The sequence below is a fragment of the Mustelus asterias genome, chromosome 19 (genome assembly GCF_964213995.1).
Source record: "Mustelus asterias chromosome 19, sMusAst1.hap1.1, whole genome shotgun sequence".
Lineage (NCBI taxonomy): Eukaryota > Metazoa > Chordata > Chondrichthyes > Carcharhiniformes > Triakidae > Mustelus > Mustelus asterias.
This window is the reverse complement of record NC_135819.1, coordinates 13,006,509-13,023,331: the sequence shown is the minus strand read 5'-3', so window position 1 is coordinate 13,023,331 and position 16,823 is coordinate 13,006,509. Positions and strand designations below refer to the sequence as shown.

Below are 16,823 nucleotides of genomic sequence, written 5' to 3'. Positions count from 1 at the left end.
GCATAATTAAGGACCCCGCGCACCCCGGACATTCTCTCTTCCACCTTCTTCCGTCGGGAAAAAGATACAAAAGCCTGAGGTCACCTACCCCAACCGACTCAAGAACAGCTTCTTCCCTGCTGCCATCAGACTTTTGAATGGACCTACCTTGCATTAAGTTGATCTTTCTCTACACCCTAGCTATGACTGTAACACTACATTCTGCACTGTCTCATTTCCTTCTCTATGAACGGTATGCTTTGCCTGTGTAGCGCGCAAGAAACAATACTTTTCACTGTAGACTAATACATGTGACAATAATAAATCAAATCAAGAAGTTTAGCCATGATTGTATTGAATGGCAGAACAGGCTCGATGAGCCGAGTGGTCTCCTCCTGCTCCTATTTTTGTTATGTCCCATTCTTAGTAAATGAATGCGTATGAAACTGAGCCCATTTTGGTGCAGAATTCTGTGATACAACAGCAAGAAAACTACTACATCAACGGCCACTGAACCTTAATGATTTTGTATGGACATACAACCAGAGTACACAATAGCCAGTGGGACATTTATACAACTTTGCCAACACAACATCTGAAAGGAAGAGTTGCATTTATATAAGAGTCTTTCCTGCAGCATCGGGAAAGCAGCACCCCAGACATTCTCTCACCTTCTTCCGTTGGAAAAAAGGTACCAAAGTCTGAGGACACGTACCAACCGACTCAAGAACAGCTTCTTTCCTGCTGCTGTCACAGTTTTGAATGGCCCTACCCTGCATTAAGTTGATCTTTCTCTACACCCTAGCTATGACTGTAACACTGCATTCTGCACCCTCTCCTTTCCTTCTCCCCTATGCAGTCTCGGCACAGTGGGTTAGCACTGCTGTTTCACAGCACCAGGGACCTGGGTTCAATTCCGGCCTCAGCTCACTGTCTGTGTGGAGTTTGCACGTTCTCCCCCGTGTCTGCGTGGGTTTCCTCCGGGTGCTCTGGTTTCCTCACACAGTCCAAAGATGTGCAGGTTAGGTGGATTGGCCATGCTAAATTGACCCTAGTGTCCAAAGATGTACGGTTAGGTGGATTAGCCATGCTAAATTGTACCTTTGTATCCAAAGATGTGTAGGTTAGATGGATTAGCTGTGCTAAATTGTCCCTTAGTGTCCAAAAAGGTGCGGGTTAGGAGGATTGGCCATGCTAAATTGCCCAAGTGTAGGTGAGGAGGATTAGTGGGATAAATACGTGGGGTTATGGGGAAAGTTCCTTGCAAGGGGGGGGGGGGGGAATGTTGGAGATTTGGTGCAGACTTGATGGGCTGAATGGCCTCCTTCTACGCTGTAGGGATTCTATGATTTGCCTGTATAGTGTGCAAGAAACTATACTTTTCACTGTATCCCAAAACTAACAATGCCAACTACAAAACTGACAGTAATAAGTCGAATGAGCTCCCGGGGGAGAGAGGGGACAGTGTCAGTGAGTGAGTGCTTTTATTTGAGGTTTCATTATTTTAACACAGGGAAAGAAACAGCGACTTAGCTGACTCAGACAGCTCACAATGAACATGGCTGACACCCGATTATTCAGGGCAATAAAGATCTCTGTGTTTGGTAACATCAAAGACTTTTAAAATAACGTCCCTCTTTTAAAAAGTGGCATTCAAATTACAGAATGACATCATTGCTTCTGATTCTCCTGAGGCAGAACATAGAATCGCCACAGTGCAGAAGGAGGCCATTCGGCCCATCGAGCCTGCACCAACCACACTCCCACCCAGCCCCTCATCTCACATATTTACCCTGCCAACCCCCCCTGAAATGAAGGGTCAATTTTAGCAGGGCCAATCAACCTAACCCGCATTTTTGGGAGGAAACTGGAGCACCCGGAGGAAACCCACGCAGACACGGGGAGAACTTGCGGACTCCACACAGACAGTCACCCAAGCCAGGAATCGAACCTAGGTCCCTGGCGCTGTGAGGCAGCAGTGCTAACCACTGTGCCATGGTGCCAGCCTGGTGTCCTGGCCAACATCTGGGGCAGCTGGGGGCAGCATCCGAGCGTCAAGGTTCTGGATTCAACTCCCACTCAAGGGCCTGATGACAAATGTCCTTGCTGACACTCCAACACAGCACGGAAGGAGTGCAGCACTGTAGGAGGTGTCATCTTAAACCGAGGTCCCATCTGCCCTCTAATGTGCTCCGAAAAAATATCTCCATTCAGAAGAAGAGGTTTTTTTTACTCATTCATGGGACATGGCGTCGCTGGCTGGGCCAGCATCTATTGCCCATCCCTAGTTGCCCTTGGGGGGGGCGGTTGAGAGTCAACCACATTGCTGTGGCTCTGGAGTCACAGGTCGGCCAGACCGGGTAAGGACGGCAGATTTCCTTCCCTAAAAGGACATTAGTGAACCAGATGGGTTTTTCCGACAATGGTTTCATGGTCATCAGTAGATTCTTAGTTCCAGATATTTTTTATTGAATTCAAATTCCACCATCTGCCATGGTGGGATTCGAACCCAGGTCCCCAGAACATTAGCGGAGATTCTGGATTAACAGCCTAGGGATAAATACTACCAGGCCATCGCCTCCCCTGGTGTCCTGGCCAACATTTATCCCTCAAGCAACATCACAATAAATGAAGAGATAAGCTGCTCATTATTGCGTTGCTGCTCTTGGGAGCTTGCTGAGTGTAAACTGGCTGTCGTGTTTCCTACATTACAACAGTGACCACACTTCAAAAAGTACGTCATTGGCTGTAAAGCGCTGAGATATTGAGTGGTCATGAAATGTGCCTCACAAATTAAAGTCTTTCTTTTGAACTGAAGGCATTGAATCGTGGATCGATCGCGTGAAGAATCTTTCTGATATCAATCCCCTAGTCGCCACACTCCAGTGCCTGTTCGGGTACACAGAGGGAGAATTTAGCACGGCCAATGCACCTAACCAGCACATCTTTCAGACTGTAGGAGGCAACCGGAGCACCCGGAGGAAACCCACGCAGACACGGGGAGAACATGCAAACTCCACACAGACAGTGACCCAAGCCGGGAATCGATCCCTGGTCCCTGGCGCTGTGAGGCAGCAGTGCTAGCCACTGTGCCACCGTGCCTTGAATTTGAAGTCAGGCTGTGTGTTTGATATCTGGTGCCCTGGTGTCCCAAAGTCTGAAAGATGTGCTGGTTAGATGCATTGGCCATGCTGAATTCTCCCTCAGTACCCAAACAGACGTCGGAGTGTGGGGATTTTCACAGTAACTTAATTAGTGTTAATGTAAGCCTACTTGTGGCAGTAAATAAACTTTAAACTGTGCGCTTCTGGCTTCTACTAACCCAACTGATGCATTCATTGCACCCCACGCTCAACAGCTCGAGCAAAAGACAACCAGGCCGGATGAAGCATTGTAACATTCACTTCTCTTTTTATGACCACAGCAGATATTATTTGCCGAGCAAGTTGAGGGAAACTTGTCTTACTGATCATAGCTTTTTTTTTGTATTCGGAAAATGTGGAGGAATTTACTGACCCCAGGAGCATAGAATTCCAATAATACTTCCGGGATTTTAAAAGATTTATGAACAAGAAGAAAATTTAAGCATACAAGGTTAAGATTACTCTGTTAAAACAGTCTCACAATACATCCATCCCCAGAAAAAAAGTCAGAATACACACCTTCTTGGTGACACTCCCCAATCGATTTTTAACTCAAAAATCCAGTAAAATTGCCCAAGACGAAATTGGGTAAGTTTAAATTAGCAAAGGTATGCCACACAACTTCTCATAACACTTCCACTCTGCTATGGAAATCCAAGAATATTCAGAAACCAACTGCTTTAGGGCATAGATAAGGTAGATAGTCAACATCTTTTCCCAATAGAACATTACAGCGCAGTACAGGCCCTTCGGCCCTCGATGTTGCGCCGACCAGTGGAACCAATCTAAAGCCCCTCTAATCTACACTATTCCAATATCATCCATATGTTTATCCAATAACCATTTGAATGCTCTTAATGTTGACGAGTCCCACTACTGCTGCAGGCAGGGCATTCCACGCCCTTACTACTCTCTGAGTAAAGAACCTACCTCTAACATCTGTCCTATATCTCTCACCCCTCAATTTAAAGCTATGTCCCCTCGTGCTCGCCAACACCATCCGAGGAAAATGGTAGGGGAATCTAAAACTAGAGGACATAGGTTTAAGATGAGAGGGGAGAGATACAAAAGGATCCAGAGGGGCAATTTTTTCACACAGAGGGTGGTGAGTGTCTGGAACAAGCTGCCAGAGGCAGTGGTAGAGGCGGGTACAATTTTGTCTTTTAAAAAGTTTTTAGACAGTTAAATGAGTTGTATCGAGGGATATGGGCCAAATATGGGCAATTGGGACTAGCTTAATGGTACAAACTGGGCGGCATGTTCAGGTTGGGCCGAAGGGCCTGTTTCCATGCTGTAAACCTCTATGACTCGATGGTTGATACAGATTTCACACCTTCTCTCAGAACAGAGATATTGCCATGACATCTTCCCACACATCTCAACACAACAGTTCACCTTAAATATCCTTTTTTCCCTTCATCTACAATCCCATTGTCCTTGGTACCTCTCTGAAATCAGCTTTTTCAAAATTATTTTGTAACAACCCATCCTCACATCCTTCCATATTGCAGGAAGCTTGTGTCTTGGCTTACATTGACCCCAAGGAGACGGTTTAGTGTAAGAACACAATAAATAGGAACCATTCAGCCTCTTGAGCCTACCCGCCATTAATTTTCTATCTCAATTCCACTTTCCCAACCCTATCCCACCATCTGTTTATTCGGCTCACGTTTATTGGCCGCAGTCTTGAATATATTCAAAACAGAAATATCCACAGCCCTTTGGGGTAGAGAACCCAGGGACCTGAGTTTGATTTGTGGCTTGGGTCACTGTCTGTGTGGAGTTTACACATTCTCCCCGTGTCTGCGTGGGTTTCCTCCGGGTGCTCCGGTTTCCTCCCACAGTCCAAAGATGCGCAGGTTAGGTGGATTGGTCATGCTAAATTGTCCCTCAGTGTCCAAAGATGTGCGGGTTAGGTGGATTGGCCATGCTAAATTGTCCCTTAGTGTCAAAAGATGTACAGGTTAGGTGGATTGGTCATGCTAAATTGTCCCTCAGTGTCCAAAGATGTGCGGGTTAGGTGGATTGGCCATGCTAAATTGCCCATTCGTGTCCAAAGATGTGCGGGTTAGGTGGATTGGCCATGCTAAATTGCCCCTTAGTGTGCAAAGATGTGTAGGTTACGTGGATTGGTCATGGGAAATGCGCAGGGTTATGGGGACAGGGCAGGAATGGGCTGGGTGGGATGCTCTTTCGGAGAGTCAGTGCACACCAGATGGGCCGAATGGCCTCCTTCCGCACTGCAGATGTGATCCTACGCTGCCAGACCTGCTGAGTATGTCCAATTTCTTCCCTTGTTGCAGATTTCCAGAATCTGCAGTATTTTACTTCTGTAGTTAAGTGTCGCATATATTTGCCCCCTCAATCTGATTTGAGCCGTACTCCCCTCCCCCCCTAGCCTGGTGTGTCGAATGGCCTACAGTAGCCCAGGCTGTAATTGGCTCAAATGCAGTGTCCTCAACCCTGACCCACGAGGCAATATCACTGAACGCAGATGCCACCTCAATACCAACGACCCATTGGCATGGCACCCACAGCGACCCAGCCAATCCAAACAGATGCTTGGGATTCCCATCCAATCAGGAGATTGTGAAGTGCCTCCCCCGGTGGTTCAGTTGATAACTGCACCATTCAGCTCGCATTCACACGTGCCCTGGAGAGGTCTTTGTTTAACTCCACACTTGGTGCTGAGTTGGCTATTTCCGTCAGGGCTAATATCCAATCAGCTTCAGAACCCCCAGGCTAGGGAGTGGGTCTTGCCTGATCCCTGTCCTCTGACACCGCTCCAGTTTTCTCTTTGTGGTTAACAAAACTTTCCTGCCTCTAAAACACGACGGGTCGAATTTTTACTGGTGGAATTTAGGAGAAAAAACATCTCAAGGCTATTTTTTTAGTATAATTTACTCATGGCACAAACATACGGATAGATACTAATTGCATGCAACTGACACAGACCGTTTAGAGCTCTATAAAATAATGAGGGGCACAGATCAGCTAGATAGTCAATATCTTTTCCCAAAGGTAGGGGAGTCTAAAACTAGAGGGCATCAGTTTAAGGGGAGAGATACAAAAGTGTCCGGAGGGGCAATTTCTTCACACAGAGGGTGGTGAGTGTCTGGAACAAGCTGCCAGAGGTAGTAGTAGAGGCGGGTACAATTTTGTCTTTTAAAAAGCATTTAGATAGTTACATGGGTAATTTGGGTATAGAGGGATATGGGCCAAACGTGGGCAATTAGGACTAGCTTTGGGGTTTTAAAAAAAATGGGCGACATGGACAAGTTGGGCCAAAGGGTCTTTTTCCTTGCTATAAACCTCTATGACTATTTATTTGCAGTAAGAAGTCTCACAACACCAGGTTAAAGTCCAACAGGTTTATTTAGAATCAAGAGCTTTCGGAGCGCTGCTCCCTCATCAGGTAAGTGCTCACCTGATGAAGGAGCAGCGCTCCAAAAGCTCGCGATTCCAAATTAACCAGTTGGATTTATCGATAGATAAATGAATCATAGAATTCCGACAGTGCAGAAGGAGGCCATTCGGCCTATCGAGCCTGCACCGATAACAATCCCACCCAGGCTCTATCCCCACGATCCTACCTATTTACCCTCAATCCCCCTGATACTAAGAGGCAATTTATCATGGCTAATCCACCTAACCTGCACATCTTTGGACTGAGGGGGGAAACCCACGCAGACACGGGGAGAACGTGCAAACTCCACACAGACAGTGACCCCAGGCCGGAATTGAACCTGGGTTCCTGGCACTTTTTTTCCAACCACCGTGCTACTGTGCAGGGTAGAGGGAGAAAAAGTATCTAAAGGTGTGCAAAACGTGTGATTTCAAGAAGGAATTAGTTATAGCTCTTGGGGCTGAAGGGACCAAGGGATATGGTAGAGGGAGGGCAGGATCAAGATATTGAATTAAAAAGTGAAGTTTATTTTATTAGTCAGAAGTAGGCTTACATTAACACTGCAATGAGGTTACTGTGAAATTCCCCTAGTTGCCACACTCCAGCGCCTGTTCAGGTACACTGAGGGAGAATTTAGCACGGCCAATTCACCTAACCTGCACGTCTTTGGAGTGTGGGAGGAAACCGGAGCACCCGGAGGAAACCCATGCAGACACGGGGAGAATGTGCAAACTCCACACAGACAGTGACTCCCAAGCCAGGAATCGAACCCGGGTCCCTGGCGCTGTGAGGCAGCAGTGCTAAACCGCTGTGCTACCGTGCCGCCAGCCATGATCAAAAGGAATGGCGGAGCAGGCTCGGAGGGCCAAATGGCCTACTCCTGCTTCTAGTTTCTACGTGGTGTTGTTTGAGGGGTAACAGTTGGCGGAAAGGCCTGGGAGATCTCTACTGGTGTTTTTTGCAACAGCAACATGCGATTTTCTTTAAAAACACCATGACAGGACAGACTGGATTTTGGTTTGAAGTCCGTTTCGAAAAACAGCTGACGCTCGATTAGTGACTCTCACTCACCTCTGAAATCATAGAATCATAGAAACCCTACAGTGCAGAAAGAGGCCATTGGGCCCATCGAGTCTGCACCGACCACAATCCCACCCAGGCCCTACCCACATATCCCGACACATTTATCCGCTAATCCCTCGAACCTACGCATCTCAGGACGCTAAGGGGCAATTTTAGCATGGCCAATCAACCTAACCCGCACATCTTTGGACTGTGGGAGGAAACCGGAGCACCCGGAGGAAACCCACGCAGACACGAGGAGAATGTGCAAACTCCACACAGACGGTGACCCGAGCCGGGAATCGAACCCAGGTCCCTGGCGCTGTGAGGCAGCAGTGCTAACCACTGTGCTACCGTGCCGCCCTAGCTTCCAGATGCAAGTTCCACTCCATGGTTTGAACACACAAATCGAGGCTTATGCCCCAGTGCTGAACTGAGGGAGTGCTGCACGGTTGGAAGCATCATTTTCCAGACGCAATATTAAACCGAGGCCCCATCTGTCTATCGGGGTGGGGGTAAAAGATCACATGGCACAAGTTCGAAGAGCAGGGGAGTTTTTCCAGGTGTCCTGGCTAATATTTATTCCTCAATCAGTATCACAAAGATATGGAATATGTACATGTTGCCGACTCGGAGATTGCTGGGGTATATTAGCTACCACATACATCACAGCTTCAAAACTATGTTGGTGATGGAAAGCACTTGGAGAAGTCTGTTGGCCGTGAAATGCGCTATATATCCTGATCCCCCCTTTCCCCCCATATCCCTTGATCCCCAAGAGCTATATCTAATTTCTTCTTGAAATCACACAACGTTTTGGCCTCAACTACTTTCTGCGGGAGTGAATTCCACACATTCACCACCCTCTGGGTGAAGAAATTTCTCCTCACCTCAGTCCCAAAAGGTTTACCCCTTATCCACAAACTATGACCCCCCCTAGTTCTGGACTCCCCCACCATCGGGAACATTCTTTCTGAATCTACCCTGTCTAACCCTGTTAGAATTTTATAAGTTTCTACGAGATTCCCTCTCACTTTTCTAAACTCCAGTGAATATAGTCCTAACCGGCTTAGTCTCTCCTCATATGACAGACCTGCCAAAGAAACCGTCAGTGCAGAAGGAGGCTATTCAGCCCATCGAGTCTGCACCAACAATAATCCTATCCAGGCCCTATGCCCGTAACCCCACATATTTACTCCGCTAATCCCTCTCACCTATGCATGCCGGGACACTAAGGGGCAATTTAGCATGGCCAATCCACCTAACCCTCACATCTTTGGACTGTGGGAGGAAACCCGAGCAACTGGAGGAAACCCACGCAGACACGGGAGAATGTGCAAACTCCGCACAGACAGTGACCCAAGCCAGGAATCGAACCCAGGTCCCTGGAGCTGTGAGGCAACAGTGCTAACCACTGTGCCGTCCATCTCAGGAATCAGCCTGGTAAACCTTCACTGCACTCCCTCGAGAGCAAGGACATCCTTCCTCAGATAAGGACACCAAAACTGCACACAATACACCAGCTGTGGCCTCACCAACGCCCTATATAATTGCAGCAAAACATCCCTATCCCTATACTCAAATCCTCGAGCAAAGCATCTCTCTCCTCACCAAAAGTAAATCTGGTCATTATCGCACTTGTGGGATCTTGCTCTGTACAAATTGTCTGCCATCTTTCCATACACTTCCAATAGTGACTGTGCTTGATTAAAGTATTTCTTGATGTTCGAAAGTTGTGAAAGGTGTGGCGGAAAGGTATATTCTTCTTCCTTCCCTCACTGAGCGCTCCGCCCAGCTGTGCCCCTCCCTCAGTGAGCTCTCCCTGGACCCCATCTCCACCGGGGGAGGGAAAACAGAGCAGCAGAAACGGTGAGGAAACTGCACCCAATAATCACCACCACATGGCGGCTCATTCATCATCCATTCGTAAGAGAGCGAAAAACTCATTGCATAATACAGACTGCCTTCAATGTGGCAAAGATCCTTCCACCATCAATAGCACAGGAGCAGCCGTGTGTACCATCTACAAGATGCACCACAGCAACTCACCAAGGCTCCTGAGGCAGCACCTTCCAAATCAATGACTGTTACCATCTAGAGGTTTATTTGGTAGCAAAAGCCGCTAGCTTTCGGAACAGACTGTTCCTTCGTCAGGTGGGTGGGACTTTAACCTGGTGTTGTTAGACTTCTTACTGTGTTTACCCCAGTCCAACGCCGGCATCTCCACATCATGGCCATCTAGAAGGACAAGGGCAGCAGATACATGGGAACACCACCACCTGCAAATTCCCCTCCAAGCCACTCACCATCCTGACTTGGAAATATATCGCCGTTCCTTCACAGTCGCTGGGTCAAAATCCTAGAACTGCATCCCTAACAGCACAGTGGGTGTACCTACACCACAAGGACTGCAAGCGGTTCAAGAAGGCACCTCACCCACCACCTTCTCAAGGGGCAATTAGGGATGGGCAATAAATGCTGGCCCAGCCCAAAAGGGATTTTTTTAAAAAGGCAAATAGTGAGAGCGAGCACACAGCTGTTGGGGAGGGGGGATGGGGCAAGGGGGGATGGGGCAAGGGGGGATGGGGCAAGGGGGGATGGGGCAAGGGGGGATGGGGCAAGGGGGGATGGGGCAAGGGGGGATGGGGCAAGGGGGGATGGGGCAAGGGGGGATGGGGCAAGGGGGGATGGGGCAAGGGGGGATGGGGCAAGGGGGGATGGGGCAGCGAGGTGATCGGTGGGTGGGGGGGGGGGGGCAGCGTGTCAGTGTCTGAAGCGAGCCTCAGTTTATGAGGAGAGTGTCAATGCTAAAAGAAGCAGAAAATAGGAAATGAGGATCAGGGAGTGCTTGGGGGGGGGGGGGGGGGGGAAGGGGAAGACAATCTGTCACATCGCAGTTTGAACAGCTGGGAGATTCCAGAACTCCTTGTGTATGAAGTGTTTTCCTCTTTCTTCCTCTCCACCCTGCCACTGTCTCTCTCTCTGCATTTTCCAACATTTTAACTGCCTCATCATTTTGGTGCATCATCCACCACAGTTCACCCCGCAGCTTCCCAACAGCCCCGACGGACAACCACTCCTCCCCGTCACTAACTCATTCTCTCTCTCTCTCTCCCAGCTCCCATTCTCTCTCAGTCCCCCTTCTATTTCTCATCCCCTCCGTCATCCCTTCTCTCTTCTGCTAACTCCATCCCTCATCCCTTCCTCCCATGCCCCTCCCTCTCCTCTCCCACTTCCACCATCTACCCACCCCATCCCTCCCCCTCACCTGCCCCCCTCCCTCACACTTCCCCCTCCCCACCCCACCCCTTCACCCACCCCCCCCTACCCTCCCCACCTCCCTACCCTCCCCACCTCCCCTCACCCTCACCCTCACCCCCCTCCCCACCCCCCCCCTACCCTCCCCACCTCCCTACCCTCCCCTCCTCCCCACCTCCCCCTACCCTCACCCCCCTCCCCACCTCCCCTCACCCCCCTCCCCACCTCCCCTCACCCCCCTCCCCACCTCCCCTCACCCCCCTCCCCACCCTCCCCCCTCCCCTCACCCCTCCCCTCAGCCCCCTCCCCCCTCCCCTCATCCCCCTCCCCCCTCCCCTCACCCCCCTCCCCCTCCCCTCACCTCCCCTACCCTCCTCACTCCCTCCCCACCCCCTCTCCCCCTCCCCCCGCCCCCCCTCCCCTCACCCCCCCACCCCCCTCCCCACCTCCTCCCCTCACCTCCCCTCACCCCCCTCCCCACCTCCTCCCCTCACTCCCCTACCCCACCTCCTCCCCTCACTCCCCTACCCTCCCCACCCACCCCCCACCCCCCTCCCCACCTCCTCCCCTCACTCCCCTACCCCACCTCCTCCCCTCACTCCCCTACCCCACCTCCTCCCCTCACTCCCTTACCCCACCTCCTCCCCTCACTCCCCTACCCCACCCCTCCTCCCCTCACTCCCCTACCCCTCCCCACCCACCCCCCACCCCTCCCCCTACCCTCCCCCCACCCCTCCCCCATCCCCCGCCCCCACCCCGCCCATTCCCCCACGCCCACCCCGCCCATTCCCAGCCCCGCCCATTCCCCCGTCCCCCCTGCCTCCCCCCATTCCCCCGTCCCCCCCTCCCCCCGCCCATTCCCCCTCCCCCCCTCCCCCCGCCCATTCCCCCTCCCCCCCTCCCCCCGCCCATTCCCCCTCCCCCGCCCATTCCCCCCGCCCATTCCCCCTCCCCCCCATTTTCCCCTCCCCCCGCCCATTCCCCCTCCCCCCGCCCATTCCCCCGCCCATTCCCCCTCCCCCCGCCCCGCCCATTCCCCCTCCCCCCGCCCCCACCCCACCCCACCCCCTCCCCCGGCCCCACCCATTCCCCTCCCCCCGCCCCCACCCATTCCCACTCCCCCGCCCCACCCATTCCCACTCCCCCCGCCCCACCCATTCCCACTCCCCCCGCCCCACCCATTCCCACTCCCCCCTCCCACCCATTCCCACTCCCCCTCCCCACCCATTCCCCCTCCCCCACCCATTCCCCTCCCCCTCCCCCACCCATTCCCCTCCCCCTCCCCCACCCATTCCCCTCCCCCTCCCCCACCCATTCCCCTCCCCCTCCCCCACCCATTCCCCTCCCCCTCCCCCACCCATTCCCCCCCCCTCCCCCACCCATTCCCCCCACCCCGCCCCACCCATTCCCCTCCCCCTCCCCGCCCCACCCATTCCCCTCCCCCTCCCCGCCCCACCCATTCCCCTCCCCCTCCCCGCCCCACCCATTCCCCTCCCCCTCCCCGCCCCACCCATTCCCCTCCCCGCCCCACCCATTCCCACTCCCCCTCCCCCACCCACTCCCCCGCCCCACCCATTCCCCCCTCCCCACCCACTCCCCCACCCATTCCCCCTCCCCCACCCACTCCCCCACCCATTCCCCCACCCCACCCATTCCTGCTCCCCCCTCCCCCTGCCCATTCCCCCCTCCCCCCTCCCCCACCCACCCTGCCCCTTCCCCCACCCACCCTGCCCCACCCCTTCCCCCTCCCCCACCCACCCTGCCCCACCCCTTCCCCCTCCCCCACCCACCCTGCCCCACCCCTTCCCCCTACCCTGCCCCACCCCTTCTCCTCCCACCCTGCCCCACCCCTTCCCCCTACCCCTACCTCCTACCCCACGCATTCCCTCCTACCTCGCCCATTCCCCCTTACCCCACCTCCATACAATTTGTGTTTAATAATGAAATCAGGATCTAGCTTTGCCTCTTTACACACCCTGTCCTGTTTGCTACCAATTCCCAATCTGGTTGGAAACATTTTTTTCCTCCTAAAATTCTCCCTTTTAGGAGAGAAGGGGAAGAGTGTGTGCAAACTGACCAGTAACCGAGTGTCCCTCCGACAGGAGACACGGCTCAGGAAACCCAGCCTGCCCTCCCGGAGAGGAGGTGCAGAGTATTTTACACTTGGGTGAGCACTGGCTTTTCACCCAGATTGGGACAAGGTGTGGGACTCCAGCTCCGACTAACAGCTGCTCACACACAAAACACACACAAGGCTAACATCTTTCCATGTTCTGCAAATATCCCCTGCAACCTCACGAATCATTTCTCGCATTAAGCAGCTTAGAAAGTGGGGCTTTTTTTCTCCCCCACTGGTAGGCTTTGGAAATTGAAATGCAAAAGATGTTTAAAGGGACTGTAATCGACAGCAGCGCTGGCGAAACTAACACACTTCCTCACAGATAGAAATTTATACCCCATTAATATTATATAACAAGACAGACGAAGCAAAAAAAAATGCAAACTTTCAAAGTGTCTTAAGACTGATACATTTAAACAATCTACTTGCTGCACTGCCATTTAGATCACAATTATTTTTTCCTCCCCCCCCCCCATTGAAATTATTTCCACTAGCGTACAGTAAGCAGGAGAACTTAATAAAGAGGGGCTGTTGGATATTTAAGGACCCCTGCGTTTATAAAGCCCGGAGTTTTCTTACCTCTCTCTCTCTCTCTGTATCAGCTGGATACCGTGTCTCGCTTTCCTCCTCCCCACCCGGATCTGTACAGAGAGGGAAGGTGTGACTGGTTTCGCAGCAGGCAGTAGCAATCAACTCCCCACATCATCCACCCACAGAACTATCGATAGAGCAATACAACCTCTCCCCTCTTTCTTTGACCACACTTTTGGGTCACCGGTCCTCAATATCCCCCAGTGTGGCTCAAGGTGGCACAGTGGTTAGCACTGCCGCCTCACAGCGCCAGGGAAACATGTTCGATTTCCCCTTGGGTCACTGTCTGCAGGTTCTCCCCATGTCAGCGTGGGTTTCCTCCAGGTGCTCCGGTTTCCTCCCACAGTCTGAAAGACGTGCTGGTTAGGGTGCATTGGCCGTGCTAAATTCTCCCTCAGTGTACCCGAACAGGCACCGGAGTGTGGCAACTAGGGGATTTTCAAAGTAACTTCATTGCAGTGTTAATGTAAGCCTACTTGTGGCAATTATAAATAAACTTTAGCCCTTGATACTGTTTCGTTTAAGTTTATTTATCAGTGTCACAAGTAGGCTTACATTAACATTGCAAAGGAAATTTGGCATGTCAGCTACGACTCTCATCAACTTTTACAGATGCACCATAGAAAGCCTTCTTTCTGGTTGTACCACAGCTTGGTATGGTTCCTGCTCTGCCCAAGACCGCAAGGAACTACAAAGGGTCGTGAATGTAGCCCAGTCCATCACGCAAACCAGCCTCCCATCCATTGACTCTGCCTACACTTCCAGGCGCCAGAGTGTGGCGACTAGGGGATTTTCACAGTAACTTTATTGCAGTGTTAATGTAAGCCTACTTGTGACACTAGTAAATAAACTTAACGTTAGAACTTAAGAAATATGTGCTGGCTAGGGTGTATCGGCCGTGCTAAATTCTCCCTCAGTGTACCTGAACAGGCGCCGGTGTGTGGCGACTAGGGGACTTTCACAGTAACTTCATTGCAGTGTTAATGTAAGCCTACTTGTGACACTAATAAATAAACTTTAAAAATTGAACACACAATTTCTTTAATTTGTGAGTCCAGATACAGAAACACTGCAGGAGGTGAGTAACCAGACAGCACCCTGACTCCCAATTGCATTGATATAGCACCTTTAGAGCAAGAGGATGGTGCAAGACCCTTCACAGTAGTCTTTGATCTTGTTTATTTATTCGTGTCACAAGTAGGCTTACATTAACACTGCAATGAAGTTGCTGTGAAGTTATTCCCGTGGGGAGAACATGCAGACTCCGCACAGACAGTGACCCAAAGCCGGGAATCGAACCCGGGGTCCCTGGTGCTGTGAGGCAGAAGCGCTAACCACCGCCACCATTCACCCTCAATGAACAGGAGCAACAAGAAATAGAAGGGGATGAAGTGGAACCATCGACATTTTTTTAAGTCTGTGGTTCTAAGGGTGGAGCCCTGAATCCTATCTAATTTTGATTTGATTTATTATTGCCACATGTATTAGTATACAGTGAAAAGTATTGTTTCTTGCGCGCTATACAGACAAAGCATACCGTTCATAGAGAAGGAAATGAGAGGGTGCAGAATGTAGTGTTACAGTCATAGCTAGGGTGTAGAGAAAGATCCATTCAAAAGCCTGACGGCAGCAGGGAAGAAGCTGTTCTTGAGTCGGTTGGTACGTGACCTCAGACCTTTGTGTCTTTTTCCCAACGGAAGAAGGTGGAAGAGAGAATGTCCGGGGTGCGTGGGATCCTTAATTATGCTGGCTGCTTTGCCGAGGCAGCAGGAAGTGTAGACAGGGTCAATGGATGGGAGGCTGGTTTGCGTGATGGTCTGGGCTACGTTCACAACCCCTTTGTAGTTCCTTGCGGTCTTGGGCAGAGCAGGAGCCAGACCAAGCTGTGATACAACCAGAAAGAATGCTTTCTATGGTGCATCTGTAAAAGTTGATGAGAGTCGTAGCTGACATGCCAAATTTCCTTAGTTTTCGAAGGAAGTAGAAACGTTGGTGGGCTTTCTTAACTATATTCTTAATTATATAGTTATAGTTCATTTGATTTGATTTGATTTGATTTATTATTGTCACATGTATTAACATACAGTGAAAAGTATTGTTTCTTGCACGCTATACAGACAAAACATACCGTTCATAGAGAAGAACTATAACTAAATATAACTAAATATAGAACCAATTCTGCGGGCTCTTGGAAAAGGTTGTCTCCTACATAACCAGAGGTTGCAGCGGTTCATGGACTCCCATTTTTCGTGACCTGTGAGGTCTGTGCACTGTGCGTCTCGCAGGTTGTTTTCGACTGCGCTCCCTCTTCAGTGATTTAAAAAATCTTTCTTTGTTACAGTTCTGTTTGCACTTCAGACCCACACGTTCCTCATCTACGGGCACCCAGTGCGGGGGTGGGGGGCAGGGAAAGCGGAGGACCTCCTCATGAACCTACTCCTGGACCGGGCCAAGCTCACCATCAACAGGTCCAGGCACGGGCGATCGAGGGGGTCGTCCGACCTGACTGTCTGCCCCTCTACCGTGGCCACATTCGCGACCGATTGTCCCTGGCAGCGAGTTCCAGACACCCACCACACTCTGTGTTAAAACCTTGTCTCGTACATCTCCTTTAAACCTTGCCCCTCGCACCTTGAAACCATCATTTCATTTGTATTTTTGCTGAAGGCAGTGTCCCTTTAAGCAGCTGCCTCGATTTTTACTTTGTCCCTCAGTTTGTTTAACTTAATTTAATTGGTTTTTTTCAACAAAAGAGTTGGGATAGGTTGCCCTGGTTACCTGGGGACCAGGTGTGGTGTGAGCTATTTGCATTGGAAAGCAGCCCTCACTCTGCACAGAGAGTGCATCATTCCTGCCCTGTCTCGGATGTGTCTGCAGACATGGCTTCCTCCTCCACCACTCCCTCAAACTCTGCTGGCAGAGCCAGGGAGAACAGCCGAAAATTGTGAGGAGCGGGGAGAGGAGGGAATGGATGGAGAGAGGGGCAGGTGGGATGGAGGGAGGGGCAGGTGGGATGGAGGGAGGGGGAAGTGGGGCGGGAGGGATGGAGGGAGGGGGAAGTGGGGTGGGAGGCATGGAGGGAGGGGGAAGTGGGGCAGGAGGGATGGAGGGAGGGGCAAGTGGGGTGGGAGAGAGGGAAGGTGGGGCAGGAGAGAGGGAAGTGGGGAGAGAGAGGGAAGTGGGGAGGGAGAGGGAAGTGGGGAGGGAGAGGGAAGTGGGGAGGGAGGGAGGGAGGGAGGGGGGAAATGGGTTAGGTGGGAGGGAA

General features: G+C 51.4%; 1 protein-coding gene across 1 annotated transcript in view; it reads right to left on the bottom strand.

Moving 5' to 3' along the window:
* The window catches only part of rab3da (RAB3D, member RAS oncogene family, a), a 58,306-nt gene extending 44,702 nt beyond the window's left edge, over window positions 1-13,604 (bottom strand). The window contains exon 1 of the mRNA XM_078235086.1: window positions 13,547-13,604. The gene's annotated coding sequence lies outside the window, so the exon portion shown is untranslated. The remainder of the gene's footprint in view (window positions 1-13,546) is intronic.
* Window positions 13,605-16,823: the final 3,219 nt, after the last annotated feature.